This window comes from Cucurbita pepo, chromosome 6 (genome assembly GCF_057944985.1).
Source record: "Cucurbita pepo subsp. pepo isolate OVF chromosome 6, ASM5794498v1, whole genome shotgun sequence".
In the NCBI taxonomy this organism is placed as follows: domain Eukaryota; kingdom Viridiplantae; phylum Streptophyta; class Magnoliopsida; order Cucurbitales; family Cucurbitaceae; genus Cucurbita; species Cucurbita pepo.
Window position 1 is genome coordinate 14,364,880 of NC_141803.1, and position 23,064 is coordinate 14,387,943.

The 23,064-nt window shown below is 36.6% G+C and overlaps 1 non-coding gene across 1 annotated transcript; it reads right to left on the reverse strand.

The window, feature by feature from the left end:
- Nucleotides 1-4,698: 4,698 nt before the first annotated feature.
- LOC111797791 (small nucleolar RNA Z247) lies at nucleotides 4,699-4,837 on the reverse strand. Its single transcript, XR_002815616.2, has one exon. It is a non-coding gene; the product is annotated as a small nucleolar RNA Z247 (small nucleolar RNA).
- Between the last annotated feature and the right edge of the window lie 18,227 nt (nucleotides 4,838-23,064).

Consider the following 23,064-nt stretch of genomic DNA (forward strand, 5'->3'; position numbering starts at 1 on the left):
TTGGAATAAATTTAAGAAAATGATTTAGGTTGATGTCCGTGTAGATTCAGTGCTGATGTGCTTAAAGATTCAAGTGACACTAGTGTTGGCGAGCAAGAAGTGACTCAACCAAGCGAACTTAATGAAAATGAAATGACACCAACAACTCAGACATTCAGAAATAATTTTAAAGCCAAATCCAAGAGATATGAAGAAGCATCACAAAACTCAGCTTGGTAGAAAGCGATGGAGAAAGAAATTATAGCCTTGGAACTAAATCAAACTTGGGAATCAGTGCCAAGACCAAGAGATACCAAACTCATCTCTTGCAAGTGGGCTTACGAAATAATATGTCTCTCAGATGGATCAATCGAAAGATACAAGACTCAACCTGTAGCTCGAGGGTTTTGTCAACAATATAGACTAGACTATGATGAAATGTTTAGTCTAGTGGCGAAGATCACTATCGTACAGGTTCCTCCAGCACTTGTTAATAAAGATTGGAAATTTTGGCATATGGATCTGAAGAATATTGTCTTGCATGGAGAGTTGGACCAAGAGATCTACATGAACCAACCAAATGGATTCGAAAATGAAGTTGGAGTCATTATTTAGTATATGTGAAGTCTAAAGAAGCTTCATTTGGATGCGGCCCGACGGACCTTGAGATATGTCAAACGGTATCACGATACTCAAAGGTCAAGTATCGGAGAAACAGAGTACAAAGCAGTGACTGGAGCAGCTCAGGAAAGTATATTGTTGAAACTCTTGATGGAAGATTGGCATCAGAAATTGAGTATCCAATACCACTTCATTACAACAATCAATCTGCGATTCGCCTAGCAGAAAATTTGGTGTTTCATGCTAGAACAAAGCATGTGGAGGTATATTACCATTTCATTAGAGAGAAATTCTTGAAGGATGAAATCGAGATGCAGCAGATCAAGATAGATGATCAAGTGGTAGACTTGTTTACAAAAGGGTTGAATACTAACAAACATGAGAGTTTTCGCTGTCAGCTCAACATGGTGCAACGAATGAGGACTAGTGTTGAGGGGGAGTGTTAAAATGTCATCACTAGCCCTAATAGGGTCAACCCAACCATTGTATGAGTAATTATATTTATGATTTAGGATTTTAGGAATAAATTTAAAATGATTTAGGTATTTTAGAAGAAAGGTGGAGAAATTTTAGGAATAGATTGACTAACCTCTAATATAAATACCCTCCATCCTACTTCGTTCATTATCCCAAGAAATTCCAAGCAATACAAAGGAGTAGTTTCTACCAAGTGTCTTGTAAATCTCTTCTCCATTGTTCTTAATAAAGTGTGTGAGTGTTTCCCACATAGAGTTTTATTCAACAAGGCGCTTGCACTTGCTAAATCTCGAGCTCATACAAGAGGACTTGGATCCAGATTAATTCGACAGTGGCATCAGCAACTGCCTTGTATTCGACCTCCCACTAGAACAAGAAACTATCGATTGTTTCCTTGAACTCCAAGAGATAAGCCTCCAGTGCTTTGACGGTCATTAGAATTCTCATCTCAATCAGCATCCGAGAAGACACTAAACAAATCAGTGCTGAACTTTGTAAAACACAAGGCCATATCAATAGTATTATGTAGATAACAGAGAATTCGTTTGACCACTGCCCAATGTACAGAAGTCGAGGAAGACATGAACTAGCACACTCGGTTGACAATGAAGGAGATATCAGGATGTGTAAGAGAAAAATATTGGAGAGCACCAACGACACTCCGCTAGCGAGTAGTATCCTTAGATGAGAGATTTTCACCACCATCCAATAACAACTTCTTACTAGGAAGCATAGGCGTGGGCACACCTTTGGAGGTGAGCATATTGATTCTGGGAAATAAATCTTGAACGTATTTATGTTGTGTTAGAACAAGTCCATTGGAAGTATGGCGAACCTCAATCACAAGGAAATAACTCAAAGTTCCAAGATCTTTGACGACAAATCTTCCCAAAGTTGTGTAAGAAGTTTCATAGTAGCCATAGAAGATGAGCTGATGATAATAATGTCATCAATATAGATGAGGATATACATCCGAATGTTTGTCTTGTTAAAAATGAAAAGAGAGACATCGACCTTTGGAAGTGTAAAATTCAGTTGTAATAGTTTGGAGCTAAGGCGAGAAAACCAGGCACACAGAGCTTGTTTGAGGTCATGAAGCGACTTATCCAGCTTGCAGAGATAACTAGGATATTGAGAATCCACAAATCTAGGGGGCTGCTTCATATAAACATCTTCAGTAGGAAGGCCAGGAAGAAAAGCATTCTAAATATCAATTTGCCAAATAGCCCAACCACGAGAAATAGAAGGTCATGAAAAAAAACATTCTGAATATCAATCTGTTTAATAGCCCAACCACGAGAAACAACAAAAGATAATAAGAGTCGAATGGTATTGAGCTTAACAACTAGACTGAAGATATATTCATAATCAATGTCATACTGCTGTTTAAACCCTTTAGCAACCAGACATGTTTGTAGCGATCAATAGAGCCATATGGTTTTTGCTTGAGTTTGAAAACTCATTTGCAATCAATAACGTTAAGACTAGTACGAAGAGGAACTAAGTGTCATGTCTTATTTTTGAGAAGTGCCTGAAATTCATCATTCATTACCTAACGCCAAAGGGGATGCTCCATAGCAGTAATATGTGAAGTAGGTTTAGGGACAGAAGACCGAACCATAGAATATGTTACTGTTCCATCTATATGCACCTTCGATTGTTTGATATTGTTCTTCAATCAAGTACCATTCGGATGAGAAGTAGGTGCAGGATCCACAGTTGAGGGGACGGTCGTACTAGACGTTGCGAGGGGAGCAGTCGGTGCTACAGTAGTCGGTCGACTAGTGGCCGAGGACCCGACCGGGTGTTGCGCACTCCGAGGCGAGCCAGGAGACCAGTCCCCAGGATCAAAGCCTAGAGAATCTAGGTGGGGCCTAGGTGATGCGGGAATATCATCTGCTGGCGGAGGATCCAAGGCCCCAATCATTGGCAGAACAACCGCCGATTCGCGTGGCAACGACGCAGAGGATTGCAGCGGCAATCCCGTAGCTGATGTGGGCACTGGATTTTCTGCATCTAGAGAGTTAGTAGGCACAAATATATGCATATGATTATGCTCCAAATTAGTACTTCTGTTACCCAAATGCAAGGTGCGCAAATCAAGGGCATTGTTCTTCGGCTGCAAGGTTGGGGAAGAACTGAGTGAGGCTCTCTTGAACGAAAAAACATTCTCATCAAATATGACGTCTCTAGAAATATAGACACGATCAAAATTGGTGTCAAGGTAGCCAAGATAGACACTTTCCTTTGACCGGAAAGAGAGCTTTTGTTTCTTATCAAGGCGAAGACGAGGCCAACAAGCACACTAAAAAATATTTTATAAGGAGTAATTTGGTGGGGTATGAAAAAGACGCTCTAAGGGGCATTCTTTTATCGATGACAGGAGTAGGAAGACGATTAATGAGATATGTGGCTGTAAGAAACGCGTCATCCCAAAATTTAATAGGTACATTAGTAAGAGCTAGAAGGGTTAGGCCAGTTTCAACAATATGATAGTGCTTGCATTCATTAGATTTATTTATTTTTTATTTATTTTTTTTTTTTTATGCATGTGAGGGCAAGAAACACAATGACAAATTCCAAGGGAATGAAATAATTTGTTATGAATTTTCTTATATTATCCACCCCAATCAGACTGGACACACTTGATTTTAGTATCCAGCAGGTGCTCAACATGAGCTTGAAACTACAAAAGTATACGAGGAGCTTCTGTACGATCATGCATCATATTGATTCACGAACATATGGAGGTGCAAGACCACAAACATCCGAAAAATCAGTTCCAAAGGTGACGAAGACCGATGAAAAGAACTAGTAATTGATGACTTTTTTCTAACTCACACGCATTACAAACTGGCAAAGGTGACTCACTAGCACATGAAATATTATTGAGATGCAAAATTGACTTCACTACTTGAGATGAAGGATGTCCAAGACGTGCATGTCATTGGACGTGCATATCATCGACATCAAATGGTTTGATAGGATAGAGACCAGACTCACACCTCTCGTCTAGAAGACTTTTCCTCGACCGTCGATCCTTAATAGCCAAGGATGGTATTCAAAGAATATGTCCTAATCACTGGAAAAATTTGTGAACAAAAAGAAGATGTTTGGAAATTTAAGGCACATGCAAAATATTATGCAATGCAAGAGGACGAGCAACAATATTAATTGAAGAATAACTAGTATGCAAAATCCGCAAACCTGCTCCATTACTGACTTGAAGTTATTCACCTCCATGATAGCATTCACGCATAGTAAGATGATCCAGATCACTGGTGATATGATTAGTGGCGCTTGTATCCCTATACCAAATTGGATCAATCTTGTAGGAGGAAGTAGCCGCTAGTGCTACACAAGGAGATTCATCTTGATAGGGCTCATCCATTCTATACCAGCAGCGAACGACAGTATGCCCCACTTTGCCGCAGATCTGGCAGGAAGGACGAGCATAAGGGTCACGACGATCACCAGCAGGACAAGAGGGTGCGCCGCCTCAAGAACGGCCATGACCACAATCCCCATGCCCATGACTCTTCTGCTAACCACCACGATCAACATAATAGGCCGAAAATCAAGGATTTAACTGAAGATCAGCCTGGTGTTGTAGTTAGCGAGCTTCAAACACCATTAGATGTGCAAACACATCATCAAGCGTGAGGGCTTCACTCTTGGTAGTCATCGAGGTGACAAAGGGATCATAGTCAGGGCCAAAACCTGCGAGGAGATACGCGATCATGTCATCATCCCACAAGGCAGAGCCGGCGGCGACCAACTCGGTGGCCAACCCTTTGATCTTGCAAAAATAATCTATAGCAGACAAATCGCCTTTCTTGAACGTGGCGAGCTCAACACGGATTTGAATAGTGCGAGCACGAGTTGACGACAAAAACATCCGCTGCAGGGTATCCCCCGCCCCCTTGGACGTAGTGGCGGCAACCACATCGTGAAGAATCTCCTCAAACATGGAGGAGAGAAGGTCGTTAAGGACTTGTTCATCCTAATCATACCACCGATCATAGGCTAGATTAAAGATCAGGTCAGCACCAACAGCGGTTGAGGAAGGGACCAGCTTGATAGGTGCAGCAATGGTGCCATCGAGGTAGCCTATAAGCTTCATACTCCGTAGGTAGGGGAGGAGCTGAACATGCCATATGATGAAATAATTCTTGGTGAGACGGATTGTGAAAACATGGTGGAGAGAGATTGGGGCAAAGGTCCACGCTACGGTAGATGAGATCGTGTTGGAGATGGTGATCGGGGAGGAGGAAGAAGATATGGTAGACATTGTTAATGAATAAACCTTGGCTCTGATACCATGTTAGGTTGAACGACGCTGTGTCCTCTATGGGTCATGACCTCACATATATATATATAGGAGATGTGTACAATTAAGATTACATACATGAGTCTTGATCCACGGTAACAAACCACGAAATTAGGAGACGCAGCTCCAAGAATAGAAGATTCTCCTACTATGTCTAGATATAACCTTCTACGTTGAACACGACACACACTCCTTTCTTTCCATTGATTTCAAGCAGCATGAGCATGTGCTAGCTTGTAATTAGGCTTAGGGGATACGCGATCCCACTTAGTGGGTTCATGTGGGCATGAGTGAATCGTATATATAAAAATACTACACATCCCACCATAATTGGACAAGAAAGTAAAACTTAAGAAACAGTCATAAAAGATAAATCTCATTATTAATCATGCTTGCATTTTCTGACCTAACCAGGGGCTACTTCCTGACTATTTTTAAATACTCAAATCATGTTTACTATTTTATCAAATAAACATCAGCTATGAAAGTCATCAAATAAAGTTAGGTTAGTTGAATTTCTACCTTCAAATTTGTAATCCTGGTAATAGGTAGGACATTTGTTTTGCTTTTAAATTTGACAAGAGAGGTTGTATATTTTTTTTCTTTTTACCTTCAAATGCATTTATGAACGCGTAAGTCCATTGCAACGTTTATAGTACATTGTTTTAAACGATTTTTTCACTTAATAGCCAAAACATGCATGTAATATTGACCTTATTTTTTTAGTACAAAAATAGAGTCGTTGCACTAGTGAACGTTTCAATGAGATTCATTCTCGTGAAGTTTTGACCATGTGTTTGAACAAAAATGATAAAATAGAGAGTAAAAAAATACCTATCATTACTGTATCAAATTTACATAAAAAATTTTACGAATTTCGATGTAGAATAATGAAAAAGGTTGAGATTTTCAATCAAGAAAAGGCCGAAAAGATTTGATTCAAAATGGCTTACTTTTATGGAATCTGCAAACAATTTTCATTGTTTTCGTTAGAGATTTGAAATGGCACACCGCCTCGTGTCTACCCCCTTCGAGGAACTGGCACACCGCCTTGTGTTTACTCCCCTTCCCATCAATCCTCCCCCTTCGGGACCCAAGGTCCTTACTGACACACCGCCTCGTGTCTACCCCCTTCGAGAAAGGACCTCCTCGTTGACACATCACCCGGTATCTAGCTTTGATACCATTTGTAACGGCCCAAACCCACCGCTAACAGATATTGTCTTCTTTGGGTTTCCGGTTTTGAGTTTTCTCTCAAAGTTTTTAAAATGCGTCTGCTAGGGAGAAGTTTCCACACCCTTTGTAAACATAAGAGTGTTTTGTTCTCCTCCCAACCGAGGTAGGATCTCACATTTTTTAACGAATGAAAACCTATTTCAAAGTAATTTTGAATACAATTTTTAACCATTTCAATTACTCTCAAATATGTTTTCAATATTTTGTTTATAACTCATTTTAATTTGAAAAACTAAATTAATATATTAAAAAAAATGAAGTTACTTACCTACTAAAATTATTAATTAATTAATTAGTTGACAATTATTAATTAATTAGCTCACAATTAACTAGGACTAATTAACATAATTTAGTAAAAAGTTGATTTCTAAATACATATGGATTAGTTATAATCAATTAATTATTTAATTTTAATTGCCCATTCGTTGATAATATATAATAAATTTAAAATATAATTAATTATTTCAAATTAAATTTATAATTAATATTAATAACTATCAATAATTAAATGTACTATTATAATAATTATTTTATATATGTTATATAAATTCATTGCTAATCTTTTTTACTATGTAACTATATATATATAAGTATTTGATTTTTAAATAAATTCTTTAATTTTATTATTTATAATTAAAATTTTATATAATTTTATTAAATTTATTTATATGAGGATAATTATTAAAATTGATTACTAATTAAAATAAAAAATCTTAACTTTTAATGCATATAAAAATTTTAATTAATTAAAAGTTATAATTTTATTTATTTATATAAAATTTTGATAGAATTGTGATGTGACACCAAAACTCAAATTTTATCATATTTTTTTATTAATAAATATATTAATAAATATCTACCTAAGATCAAGTATTGTGATGTCCCACATTGGTTGGGGAGGAGAACAAATTACCTTTATAAGGGCCTGGAAACCTTCACCTAGCAGACGCATTTTAAAGCCTTGAGGAGAAGCCCGAATGGGAAAGTCCAAAGAGGACAATATCTGCTAGCGGTGGATCTGGGTCGTTACAAATGGTATCAGAGCCTTCTCGCTGTCCCCCAAAGGGGGGTAGACACGAGGCGGTGTGCCAGTAAGGACGCTGGGCCCCAAAGGGGGGTGGATTTGGTAGTGGTCTCACATCGATTGGAGAAAGGAACGAGTGCCAGCGAGGACGCTAGGCCCCGAAGTTGGGTGAATTGTACCAACATTGGTTGGGGAGGAGAACAAATCACCTTTATCATCACCCACCGGATTTGGTAGTGGTCCCACATCGATTGGAGAAAGGAACGAGTGCCAGCGAGGACGCTAGGCCCCGAAGTGGGGTGAATTGTACCAACATTGGTTGGGGAGGAGAACAAATCACCTTTATCATCATCCACCCTTTATAAGGGTGTGGAAACCTTCCCCTAGCTCTCAAAGAGCACAATATATATAATTTTGTAAAAGGTAATTTAAATCCAATCCATTATTATTGCCTCGAAATTAAATGGTTTTTTTTCTACGACACAAAATGTTAAGTTAACCGACCTTTTTCATTTTCGAGTCCAACTTCTCACTTTCTCAATCAAACAGATGTAGTACGACATTTTTTTTTTTTGTTGATATATTTCTAATGAAAGAGCAATTTTTTACCTCGACTAAATACGAATTACTGAAATTTAGAAAAAATAAAAATAAATATAAAATAATTTAAAACGATGAAATGCAAAACAACTTATTCTAACGTAAGAATAGAAATTTAAATATGAGTCTACTCTAATTTTTTACCTCGACTAAATACGAATTACTGAAATTTAGAAAAAATAAAAATAAATATAAAATAATTTAAAACGATGAAATGCAAAACAACTTATTCTAACGTAAGAATAAAAATTTAAATATGAGTCTACTCTATTCACGTGCTATAGTCTTTGTTCGTGATGTGTCGTCCTCCATACATGTGTGCTTTGCCTTCACTTAAAAAATGATGTGACACATGGTCTGAATACTTGAAAGAATATTTCGTTAGCTCCCCTAATATATTTTTTTTTCTATTATATGTTTGAATTTTAAAACTTTTTGAAATTTAAATTTTTGAAATTAACATAAAATTTATAATTTTATTATTTCTACAAACCATCTTATCATATTTTTCATTTTTTTTTTAATTTTATTTAATTTGAAATATTTGAGCTTACCTTAATTAAAATTAGGATTTGGTAGCAAGATTCTGTCCAAAATCCTAGATTTCAACCGACAAAATCATTTGTCCCGGAGCATTCTCCACTACTTTTAAACCCTGTTTTTAGAGAATACATCAAACATGTTTATTCTCTCTCTTTTATTTCTTTTTATAGATTTTGATATTTTTGTCCTTTTGTCCACTTCAATTTTACTTCTTTTCTCACAAGTTTTTTTATTTTTATTATAATCTTCGAAGACAAGACGCTTTTATACGGACGATGACTTCACAGTGGTGGCCAAAGTAGTAAAGCTAGGGTAGACACGTTCATGTTATTTGTAGCACTTAGGTTAGCGAAAGACCTTGTTTTACTTACACTTCACGTTCTTTGTTTTCCACTGTATTTATTTGAACAATTTTTATTATGAACATACAAGTCCACGACATTGTTTTGAAATGTTTTAAAAGATTTTTTCGCGTTACGTAATTAAGTCATGTCTGTAGTAGCAACTTTATTTGAGTTATAAAAATAAAGTCATTATAATTGATATAAGAGTTTAAAGTTATAGATTTCATAGATTAGCCTATCGGTAGGTTAAGAATGTTTCTATGATCCTACAGTAGAGTATCGTCACCGTTAGGTATGCCCTATGAAAGATAATAAACGATTATATTAATGTTGTAGGTTGTTGATCTATGTGTATGTAATGCAATGTTATGTATGGTATATTTGTATGCTGCAAATTGTGGACTACGTGATGTATTAATGAATTCAGAACTTGTTTAAACTTAGCGGGATTTGTATTGTGATAGGCTTCTTAGTACTAGTATACGCATGAGGACTTGCTAAGGAAAGTTAGGTTTTTAGTCAAGGGTCTCGAAACATGGTTAAATGATGCAACATATACCATATAGATTAAAAGAAAGATGTAGCCATGTATACTAGTAAGTGAATGACCGGGTACACAACAATTCCTTATATGTTGCTATAAATATTGAAGGTGGTTGTGTCGAAGGAAAATTTTAGCTGCAGCGTATGTGAATATAACACTTAAGTGTTAGTATGAATATGACAAATAGTGTTATGGACTTACCAATGGAAAACTTACGAGCTAACCTCATGAAAGTTCAAATATTGTATACTTGAACTGACTTGTGAATGTCATGTCATCCCTCAAGTGAACTAGCCATGATATCTTGCTAATTTGATCCTATTTCAGGCCGATTCTTACGGACTTCCTCTTGGTTAAAAATAAAAAATAAAACGTCGTCAATCAATAATTTGAGGACAATGACATTAGTCTCTGCTAAGTACCAAACTGATTAGACACACTTTCACTACCCACATGCCCTGTGATCCTTGCACGTATCATATGTATGAATGATATGTTACACTATGTTATGTCATATTATGTTATGCTACATTATGTCACGCTATGCTATGCTATGCCACGATAAGTTTTGTGATGCCATGATTAGTTATGCTATGTATAAAAGCTATGTTATAACGTTATCATGTCATGCTATAAAAAAATTCACCTTCTATATGTTACAGAATGAACAAGAAATATGTATGTATAATTCACACATTTAATATGTTATAGATAAATGGAGACTTGTCTTGCACTATACATTATACCATGATTAAAAGTTATGGGGACTTCATGCATACTTATGTGTCATGTGCATTGAGATACTTTCCCGTTATGATGAGTACGGATGAGTATATTACGACTGATGATTCGTGATGTTTATGTTTACCATGATGTCATGCAGACCTTTTACCTCCGTGGTGTTGGACACAACCCATTAACGAGTGCTAGATCGACGAGTTAGGCCTAGTGGGTGTGTGAGCCCGCTTGGTGGGCCCATGCTTGTATGCAAGGGCCATGTGAAGAGCAAAGGTATACATCCAACTTTTCCTAGATTGGAAAGCTACCTAAGGCCATGTTATGATGTTTTTAAATGATAGGTACCTCTATGTTTCAAGTGTTTGCATTTCCCAATATAAGTCATGTGCTACTGATACATGTTAGGTAAAGGTAAAACATGCTTGTACAAATGACAGTGGCATTGCAATTGAGGGAATGAAACGTTTTGTCTTTCTATAGCCTTAGGTTAAATAGGGCATTGAATTATTTTTCCTTTTCGTTTCAAATGCTACACTATTTATTTTTTCGCTTTACCGTTTTCTTGGTGTTGCTTATAAGGTTTTCCTTCAAATGTTTACGTCCATGGAATCATTTGAAATTATTTTAAATGAATACTTAACATGCATGAACCCTATGAGGTTTATACCAGGGTCGTGCCTCGAGGATTTTGAGATATGATGATGATGATGATGAGAGACTAGCAAAAACAACTAACTAGAAGACTTAGAGTACTCAAGTAGTAGAATGAGAGAACCTAGGGTGTAGCTTAGGAAGATGCCTATACGAGGGAAACGAATCCCCAGAAGAGAATAAGATACCGAACACATGAACAAGATCAATAAGACTTAATAACGAAATACAAACTACCAACATGCTGCTTACTAAGTATATTTTATGTACTCGTCCTTGCTACTTCAACTTTCTTTTGAGATAGAGCTTGACGTAGCGGTCCAGGCAGAGGCACACATGGACTGTTGGCTATAAAGAGTTCCATCACACTTAAGTCCGAAGTCCTTTGTACTTTACCTTTAAATTTTGTATTTCATGTACTTTAAGTAGTTTGATCTTTGTAAAATCAAAATTTTCATTACTATTTTAATCAAATTTCAAAGTGCATGTCTAAATGCTTTAAATTGTATGCATTTTTCTTCTTTCTACGTCAGTGAGTAGCGGTCTATGACTTAAGTCCCTCGAAAAGCGGGTCGGAGCGGGAGCCATAAAGTTTATTACTTAATTAGTTTCAAATCGACCTTTTTAATTTTGTGTTTGATTTATTAAAAAACTTTAACGAACACAATTTAAACGTTTGAAATTTATTAGACATGTTCGAACCAGGTGGATTCACATAGAAATCCAAGTCGAGAATGGAGGGTATGCTAAACAAATCAAACGACAAAGGCTGACTCGTTGAGGGTTCGATCCAAGCTCTTATGGTCGACCCCTCAAGAGGATGGCCAATGACAAACATGGTCGACCCAAGGCCATAACACTGACCATGAGCTTACCAAATAGCAACATCTATTTATCTACTAACCCCATCGAGGGCCTAGGATATGAAGGCTGACACCTCAAGGGGTCAGCCATGGCACACTTGAGTTGACCCATTAGTAAGCCTAAGGTTATCAAGGTTGACCATTTAAGGGTCAAGGTCTAATGGTCTAGTCTGAGGAGTATTTTGGGAACCATTCTCCTCGTGGCTACCCAATTTTAAAACTCCTGTAAACACAACGTTAATATGTTACCATTTTCGTTTGTTATTTTTTATTGATTTTTTTTATGTGAATAATTATAGATCGATTTGTATTTGTTTGTGAACTTTCAATATATTTTATCTAAGATGGTATCCGAATAATTATAAATTGTGAATAAATAAAACTTATTATTATTATTTTTTTTTTTTTGACAATTGACAACCCAACTCGAAAATAGAGAGTTGGATTGGGTTGGGTTGTGAAATTTTTTTAGTTGGGTTGGATTACCAATCCAACTAACTCGTACTTTCAAAAAAAATCCTTTAACCAACTTGGACGATGTACACCCTTGTTCAAACCATTCTACTAGTGGCTACCGAGTTTTCAAACTCCTGACCTAGGCCCAAGCCAAGGGCTAGATGAGGCCTATCTCAAGAGAAGGGTAGCTATTGTAGATGAATTTAGCCAAGTGGGCTTAACTAGAAATCCAAGTCGTGAACGTAGGGTAGCTCAAGCAAATTTGATAGTGAAAGCCTAGTAGGTAGCTCACTTGGGAGACTACCTCACAAGGGGTCAACCAAAGGCCAATTGGGGTTGCTCTAAAGCCACGAAGGTCGACTTTGTTGGATGTGGCCTACGATAAAAAAAAATCGATACAAATAAGTGAAGCAGAAAGAACTATTTGAGGTGAGAGGTTCATAAGAACCGTAAACACTATGTTTTTCAATTTTTTGTTGTTGTTATGAATAAAACGTACATCTGAAGACTATTTATAGGAGAGAAAACGCTCAAGTTAGTAACTTCTAACTTGAGTGAGGTGTGTCCTCAAAACCTTTCGAGCTTTAGTGACTCCTCTCAACATAGATTCAAAGGAGACATGAATTGGATCGACCCAATTTAAAGAAACTAATTTGAGTTCCAAATCGTCAATTAATTGTTTGAGAGAAGATTGAAAGTTGAAGCGTGGAGACCATAGTTTGATAAGGTTAGATTTATGCTCTAAAAACTTTGTACTTGTTATTTAATTTGCAGTCTAATATTGTGAATTCCATGAAAAATTTAAAATTATTAGTATGATCTTGAACAATATGTAGTTGACGTACGAGAGAATCATGTACAAGTAATAACCTAAATGGTTTATAGTTTATGGATAATGTTGGGTGTCACAATCGCGGTTTCTAGGTAGCGGATTTGGCGATTGTGCGGCACCCACTCTCAGCACCGAGTGGGTCTAGCCTACTTTGAGTTACGTTGCCTGCGGTCAGGCAACGTGAATACAAACCTCGGGTCTCAATTTCAAGAGAAGATTTTAGAAAGTGGGGAAGAGAGGGTTTGGAAAAAAAGTTTTGAAAGCAAGAGAGAGAAATTGAGATTGGTGTTATATGAGAATGTAGCAAAAGGCAACAACAACGGCTCACTGCATATAACTATCGGGTAGGGAGAAGTTGACAACTAGTCGTATCCCCTTATAGTACATTTTGAGGCATTTCATGTCTACCAGGCGTAACCATGACATCGCCGAAACGTCATACTCTTAAAGAAAACAAGAAAGAAATAATACAACATGAAAGCGGTAAAAGAAAGCAATAAAGAAAGCAATAAAGTAGTATAAGGCAAAGGTTTCGGCGTGTTACGGGCATGCGGCCATGAGCGACATGCCTTAGACAAGCATGACCGTGACACTTATTGCCTTATTCTAGTTATAATATTGATAAGGCCTACCTTGTAATTGTTACAAATGATTTGATTCAAATAAATATACAACAAGTTTGTATAAGACTAGATCACGAAATTTTTAATCTCTTTTTACAAATTCGTTGATTAACAAGATTAATATTTTACAATATAATCATATGCGACTTGATTTTAATCCTTAACGAGATAAAAATTCCTACTTATAGGGTTTTTGATTTATATGAGCGAGAATGACTTTTGTAAACGATTTAATATGCCTACCACTATGAGGACTTAATTAAATATGAAGTTAAAACATAATTTCACGAGATGAAATTCACTTCTTCACGGATCAATAGTTCTTATAAATACTAAATTTGAAACTCGCTCATACAGAATTTAGTTATGGTTCGATCATAAACAAAATGTTTATTAGAGAATTAATGAAACTTAGGGTGAAAGATATATTTACAGGGTAAAACCGACTTTTGACCAAATTGTAATTACGAATAACTTGTAAATAATCGACTTATAATATCAATGGACACAACTTGATCTGTAGTGCATAACAGTGTAACCCTGAAGTGACTTACAAAAAATTACAACTTCCATCGGTTCCACTAGATCAACTAGGTAATATTTTCATAAAAGGGGTCTTAATAAGGAAACTTTTCATGTGATAATGAACATTTTAATAGGGTTTAAATTATTGTAGGTTATCAAATGATATCAATCTTCCACATAATTGGTATATCAGATACACTAATCATGAAAATATTGACAATTTTACATAAGATAACTTTGTTGACCGAACTTTTTTAATCAAACAAAAATTGATGGCCCTCATAAAGCCTAGCTAGCTAGGTATCTATTGTTTAAAACTTTTACCCCATTGAAAGAATCAAGTCTAGATTTCACTAGTTGAAACAAATATTATATGCCCATTTCAGAAACATGATAAAGTTTTCTTTGAATGAGTTAAAAAAATATAATGGTGTAGGCACAATTTTAATATACTTTATTGGGTATATTATTTACCCGTTGTTTTCACCATTTCGGTCTATTTTTGTGAGATCCTACTTGAGTTGGAGAGGAGAACGAAACATTTTTTATAAGGGTATGAAAACCTCTCCCTGGTAGATGCGTTTTTAAAAATCTTGAGGGAAAACTCGGAAAGAAAATCCCAAAGAAAACAATATCTGCTAGTGGTGGGTTTGGACAGTTACAAATGATATCAGAGCGATGTGCCAGCGAGGATATTTAGCCTTGAAAGGGGGTGGACAAGAGGCGGTTTGCCAACAAGGACACTGAACCCCCAAAAGGGAGTGGATTGGGGATACCCACGTTGATTGGAGAAGGAAACGAGTGCCAGCGAAGACACTGGGCCATGAAAGGGAGAGGATTGGGGGCCCCACATTGATTGGAGAAGGAAATAAGTTGGGCCCCGAAGGGAGGTGGATTGTGAAATCCCACATCGGTTGGAGAGGAGAATGAAACATTTTTTATAAGGGGATGGAATGAAAACCTCTCCCTAGAAAATGCGTTTTAAAAACATTAAGGCGAATCTAAAAAATGAAAGCATAAAGAGAACAATATCTGCTAGGAGTAGGCTCGAGAACAATCAGAATTATAAAGTACAAATGATACTCAAGAAAAGATTGGAAGGGACGTCAGGGGAAGACAAAGAAGGTTTGAATGAAGTGATAATGAGAATTATAAAGTTGTCTCTTGATGAATGTGGCTAGTCTCTTAACAAATGAGATAAGTATAGTTGATTTCATGCAAGTGTTTATGAACGGATATGAGAAAAAAAAGTATGTAGTTCTTAGAGATTTGTGATGCTTATCTAGCTCAAGAGATTCATACAAAATGTAGTAGTAAAAAATCAGAGTAAGTTTCGAATTACCTTGTTGATCGAATATCTCAAGGCAAGAACATTGTTTGAGACTCGAATCACTCCATAAGCAATATCGATCATGTCTAGCTTGAATGATTCTTGTTGATCAAATATCTCAATGCAAGAACACTTGTTTGAGATCGAATCATTCCACAAGCAAGATTGATCATGTCGAACTTGAATGATTCTACGTGCAACCTAAACTACATAGAATTGCAAAGAAATTTAATCATTGGCTAAAGAAAGCACAAATGCTCCTCTTACTATATTTTCAAATCTCCTTGCAAATACAACATACATGACTTTATATAGTCTCAGAATGAAACTATTAAAAGCATTCCAAGAGTTATAACATTCATACTTAATGGACACAATTAACCATTATGTAATTGTGACTTAAGTAACAAAAAAGTCTTAAATATATTAATGAAATACAATAACTCTAAATTACTCTAAATTGTAATCCACCCAAAATTTATAACATGAAACTTCATTCTTCTTCAAGGTGGCATGAATTGAAATATCTTTTGATAATTTCAACAATATTTTCTTCACATCTTCATTGAAGTATATTATATGATTGATGTATTTTGGTTCATATCAGTATAGTTGATTTCATGCAAGTGTTTATGAACGGATATGAGAAAAAAATCTATGTAGTTCTTAGAGATTGTGATGCAACTATCTAGCTCAAGAGATTCATACAAAATGTAGTAGTAAAGAATCTACCATAGGAACCGTTTTACTAGTGAATAAGGATACAGGTAAAGTCGATTCTTAGTAGTAGTAAAAAAAAACAAAAAGGTAGAATAATAAAAATAGGGAGGTAGAGTGTTGTTACTTTAATAAGAAAGGTCGTGTAACAAAAAAAATAAAAATAAATAAAGAGGCTACTTAGTGTATGATCCTTTAGTTTGTGTTTAGAGTCATGCATATTGGAGTGGACATTCATTAAAACGGGTACTAGATCTAGTCACTCGTGATCACCAAAATAATGTTAGAATATCATCACTAGTCTGGTTAAGCTCAACAATTATATGAGACCCATCGTTTATGTATTTTAGAAAATTTAGGTATTGTTAGAATAAATATACTACATTCTTTAAAAAAAACGATTTAGGTATTTTAGGAATAAAGATACTAGATATTTTAGTAAAATGATTTTCGTATTTTAAGAATAAAGATAGGTTAAAATATCATCACTAGCCCAACAAGGCAAACCCAATAATTGTATGAGACAATTGTAGGTGCATTTCAAGAAAATGATTTATCCATTTGATTTATAAAGATACCTAGATATTTTATGAAAATGATCGAGATATTTTAACAATAAAGGTTATTAATTATTTTAGGAAAATTAGTTAGGTATTTTAAGAATAAATGGTTAGATATTTAGGAATAAATTATCTAGCCTCTTCTATAACTCCCCGTCCACCCTCCCAATATTTTCATCCTACGAAATACAAAGCACATGGTGTAGTAGTATTATACAGAGTGTCTTGTAATCTCTTTTCGATTTGCGGTAATAAAGATTGGGAATGTTTCCTACAAAAAGTTGTGTTCAGCAATATGGTATCAGAGCGAGGATAGTGTACGTTTTCTGATCTCTTAGAATTCTTAGTATGCTCTGTCATTTCAGCTTTGTCTGATCTTCCACATCAGAAACAATTTCTTGAGATGTTTAGTGAGTGAGTTTCTTTGTGTTGTGACTAGTTCGTGACTCTACAAGTTTTATGTAAAAAAAAACTTGTTTGGTATTACTAAGGTGTTGCCAACACGATGAGTGATTTCCAAATCGGTGGAGAAATTAAGAAACTCAATGACAACAACTACAACACGTGAGCGACATGCATGATGTCCTATTTACAAGAACAGAACCTTTGGAAGGTCGTTGGTAGGAGTGAAACTACCCCGCTAGAGAAGGATTCTAACGGCACCTTGCACAAATGGAGAAACAAAGCACACAAAATAATGTTTGCCTTGAAGACCACAATTGAAGAAGAGATGTTAGAGCATAATTGAGATGATAAGACACTGAAAGAAGCATGAGACACGTTCGTGAAGCTGTTCTCATAGAAGAACGATACGAGGCTACAACTTATGGAGAATGAGCTATTATCAATTTCACAACGTGACAAGATGATTGCTCAGTAATTCCACAAAGTCAAGTCAGTTTTCTGGGAGATTACTAAACTAGACCCGAAGTCCGCCATTGGAGAAGTTCAAATGAAGAGGATCATTATTCACGGACTGCAATCAGGATATAGAAGTTTCGTTATTGATGTACAAGAATGACTTGCTCATCCATCACCTATAGCGTTTGAAAATTTATTAGCTAGTCAAGAAGTCACGGCTAAACAAATAGGAGACATCACGTTAAAGGGTGAAGAAGAAGCACTCTACACAAGTGAAAGTTGAAGCAACAATAAGTCGTCACCTATAGCTTTTGAAAATTTATTAGCTAGTCAAGAAGTCACGGCTAAACAAATAGGAGACATCACGTTAAAGGGTGAAGAAGAAGCACTCTACACAAGTGAAAGTTGAAGCAACAATAAGTCGTCTACCAAACGTGGATACAAAAATAGTGACAAAGGAAGAAGCCACCAAATAATTTCACAGCTGGGGAGAGCTCAGAAGAACGACAACAAGAGCTTTCGAGGAAAGGGATTTGAAGGTATTTGCTACAATTGCGGGAAGAAGGGCCACATGTCCAAAGATTGTTGGTCCAAGAAAAAATCAGTCGAAAGCAATGTAAATTCCTCCAACATGGAGATGGAGGAGGAATGGGATGCAGAGGTAGTATATGCAATAGAAGAAGACAAGCTAGCACTCATGACGATGATGAGAGAGCATATTGATTATGAGAATGACTGAATCGTTAATTCAGGATGCTTAAACCACATGACTAACGATCAGAGAAAACTGCAAGACAAGAAAGAGTATAAAGGAAGTCGTATGGTATGCACAGCAAATAAGACACATTTGTGAATTGCTTAGATTGACAATACAACAATCATGTCTGACAATAGATTTGATATAGTGTCACTACATAATGTTTATCATATCCGGGTATAAAAAAGAACTTTTTGTCAGTGTCACAACTAATAACATCAGAAAACTACGTCTTGTTTGAGCTAGAAGATGTGAAGGTCTATGAAGATGTTAAGATAATAGGAAAGCCAACAATGGAAGGGCGAAGACTGGATTCCGTCTATGTCCTATCTACAGAATTTGCCTATGTTGACAAGACGTGGAAGAATGAGATAACAGATTTATGACATGCAAGATTGGGACATGTTGGCTACCACAAGTTGAAGCTGATTATGGAGAAATTCATGCTCAAAGGTCTACCTCAACTTGAAGTCAAAACAGACGTTGATTGCACTGGATGTCAATATGGTAAAACTCATCAATTACCATACAAAGAGTCAAATTTCAAAACAAAGAAACCATTAGATTTAAGTCACTTTGATTTGTTCAGTCCAGTCAAACAAGCATCGATCAACGAAATGTGGTATATGGTGACGTTCATAAAGAAAGAATCGACATCTTGTAGAAATCTGTCAAAACATGTTACACGCAAAGAATGTTCCAGGAAGATTTTGGGTTGAAGCTCTGCGAACTGCTGCCCATGTGATCAACAAACTTCCCCAACCAAGGCTAGGGTTCGTCTCATCATTTGAGATACTATGGGACATGAAACCTACAGTTAACAACTTTCGAGTATTTGGTTGTGTCTGCTATGTAATTATGTCTAGCCATTTATATAGGAAGTTTGACAAGAAAACAGTCAAGTGTATATTTGTTGGATATGACAATCAAAGGAAAGGATGGAAGTGTTGTGATCCAACAAATGGAAAATACTATACTCAGGAGATATAGTTATTGATGAAGCATCTTCATGATGGTCCTCGAAGAAGAAAGTTTTACCAGATTCAAACAACATTGAAGTCATTCTACAACAGAAGATGGTGGAGCAAACTACACACACTCAGCCAAATGTTGATGCGCCTAAAGATCCAAGTGACATTGATGTTGATAAGCAAAAAGTGACTCAATCAAGCGAATCTGATGAAAAAGAAACAACACATCAACGACTTAGGCGATAAAAAAGAATTCGAAAGTCAAATATTAAGTACGCCAATGCAGTTATTGTAGAAGATGGAGTTAATGAGCCAGAGACATATGAAGAAGCATCACAAAACTCAGTTTGGCAGAATGCGATAAAGGAAGAAATTATAGCCCTAGAGCATAATCAAACTTGGGAACTAGTGCCAAAACTAGGAGATGTCAAACTTATCTCTTGCAAGTGGGTCTACAAAATAAAGCGTCGACTGTATGGATCAATGGAGAGATACAAGGCTCGACTCGTAGCTCGAGGGTTTTCTCAACAATGGACTAGACTATGATTGAAAACTGTGGCAGATGGATGTGAAGAATGCTTTCTTGCATTGAGTGTTAGACAGGGAGATCTATCAACTATAGGGTTTTGAGAGTGCAACTAATCCTAATCATGTATGCAAGCTTAGAAAAGCTCTTTATGGACTAAAGCAAGCACCGAGAGCTTGGTATGGTAAGATTGTTGAATTTCTTACCCAGAGTGGTTATTCTGTTGCACATGCAGACTTGTAACACCCCAAAAATGAAGGAAAGCCACCTATGCAAGACCCAAAGGACCCAAGAAGGAAATTATGAGGATTAAGCAAGGAAAAGGGTCTTAGTAAGTCATTTCTATACCCTAAGAAGTAATCTTAAGGACTTAAGACCTTTGGAGAAGGATTGGGAATGAAAGCGTAAGCGAAAAGGGCGAAAATGTCATTCTTTCTAATTATCGAGGATCTTCTTAGATTTTTAATTCCTTATCCAGACGAAATTGCAAGATGGTCAAGAAGAAAAATGATGAACAAGGGATGAAGAATTCTTAGGAAAATTATGGATTATTCGAGAAAATAACAATAAAATATTCAAAAAGTGGCAAATTACAAAAATACCCTTGAAGTTAAAGATAATTACGTATTTTCCATTAGGCTAAAAAATCAGACCCTTCACAGGGCCTTTTGCACAAAATCCTTCGAATCTCAACTCCCAGCCATTGGATCTCCTCCAAACTTGGATATATTCTAGACACTCACGGATCATCACATCCAACGGCTAGGATTCAAAACCAAAGTCAGTGAAGCTCTGATCGGAGTAGATATTTCCGACAAATTTTTCAGAAAATCTAACTGACAACACGACGATTCTGGAGCTCCCAATCTCGGTTTAAGTTCCCCTATAAATTCTGAAGTTGGGGCAAACGTTTGGAACAAGAATCGAGCAAGGTCGAGCACCCAGTCGCTGGCAATAAGTGTTTAGATTTTGGGTCCTACTCTCGGGTTTCTTCTAAATTCAAGAGCAATTCTCAACCATTCCTCTTCAAACTTGTTCCTATAACTTCTAAACAAGATTACCCACAAATTCTATGAAGGAAACAAGTGTTGAAAGTGCCTAGAAACCATTCCCCCAATCCGATCTGCCATTAAAGAGCTTCAAGGAAAACTCAAAATTCCAATCCGTGGATACACAAGAATTCGCTGATCAAGGGCGATGCCAATAATTTTTTACACCTCCAAGAAATTTTTCCATAGAAGACCACGAAGAGAAATAACCTCAGTAACGTGCCCAATTGAAGAAAATCCATTTCGGGTTCAAATTGGGGGTAAGTTTCGAATTTCTATCTACGGCCTCTTTTCCTTCAAATTAAGGATTCCTTTAGATTCATAGGAAGAAATCGAGTAACTTTGTTGAAGGAATCGAGAGCTAAAACGTCGTAGAACAAGATACCGAAGAGATAAAAAATTGGAGGTGTTGGGTAACTTGCAGACCGAGAGTGGTTTCTCAAAATTAAGATCCCACACTCAAAGTCGTTCCTCCAAACCAATTCCTTAAGCTTGAGAAGAGAATCAGGAAGAAGGTCCATGAAGAAACCGAGCCCTCAAAACCTCTAGAATCGGCTACCCAATAAGAAATCCTTTGTTTTTACTCCGGCGAGAAATCATATTTTTGACGAACTTTGGAAGCAAATATCTTAGGCTACGATTCATGAAAAGGTATGAAATCAATCCCTAGCTCTTCCTTGTAACACCCTCTTTAAGTTTCATGAAGGAATCGAGGGGAGAAACGATGTGATAGGAGCTGGGGAGGGCGAGTTTCAAACGGCGGCGCGAACGATCGCGCGCGTCTTCTTCCCGTCTGGAGGAAGAAGATGATGACGTGGCCGGTTCAGTTGAACCGATCATGTCAACCCAAAACTCGACCTTTCCTTGGTTTTTCTCAATTTTAACCCTCTTCTAGACTGGTTCTCATAAAAAAAAACTCTATGGTTCCAGAAACTAGACACAATAAGGAGTCTGTGAAAAGAAAGTTGAGGTAATTCGGGTACCGGAAGCTCAAGAACAGAGGTCTTAAACGTCGACAACAAGGTAAGTAGCCACCTTGGATTTTTTGTTAAGAAATACTTGTAGGAATCTCTTGAATTTCCACATGAACCCTAAACCAAGTATGAGCTAAGGATACATGAAAGAAAAGCCCTAGGAACCGTGAGTTAAGGCCTTGAACCGAACAAATTTCTTGGAAATTAGGTAACGCTAAAATAACCTACTAGATGAACTCCGCTGCTTATGAAATTTTAGTGCTGAGCATATTTTAGCATGTTGAGGTTATATATGATGTTTGGTGGTCATTGGATAAGGATAAGTCTGTAAACTATGAAATGGTGCAAAATGACCATAATGCCCCTAAGGAAGACTACCTACGGTTCATGACCAAGACGACCTCAAAATGCCATGAACCTCTGTAGTAAATCTTATTTATGATGTTTGATGATTTGGTGAAGCCTGAAAGCCATTGGAACACGTTAAGTAACAGAACCAAGAATTAGGGTAAAATGACAAAAATGCCCCTAGGACTACTTATGAGATTTCAAGGTCAATACGTGCTCCGAGTGATTTTCTACTTCTTATAAGGTCGATTATGAAGGACATGAAGATAAGTTTGAGGTTTCAAGTTGATTGGAGTAAATTTGGAACCTAAACAAAGTTAGAACCCAAGAAACATCTAAAGGAAACACCACAAGAATCAAGACTCTTCTAGAACCCTCTAAAGAACTCCCTAGGAATCTATGACCTTCTAGAACAAATCACGCTAAGATGGTTTCATATGGTTACAAATACAAGTTACAACTTATGCCTCAAGGAATTAAGAACCTTAGAAACTTACAAGATTAAGAACCAAGAACAACAATACACAAGTTTTACAACTACCCAAGTAAGAAGAATGCTAGGTACCACTCAAGGACGAAGGACCA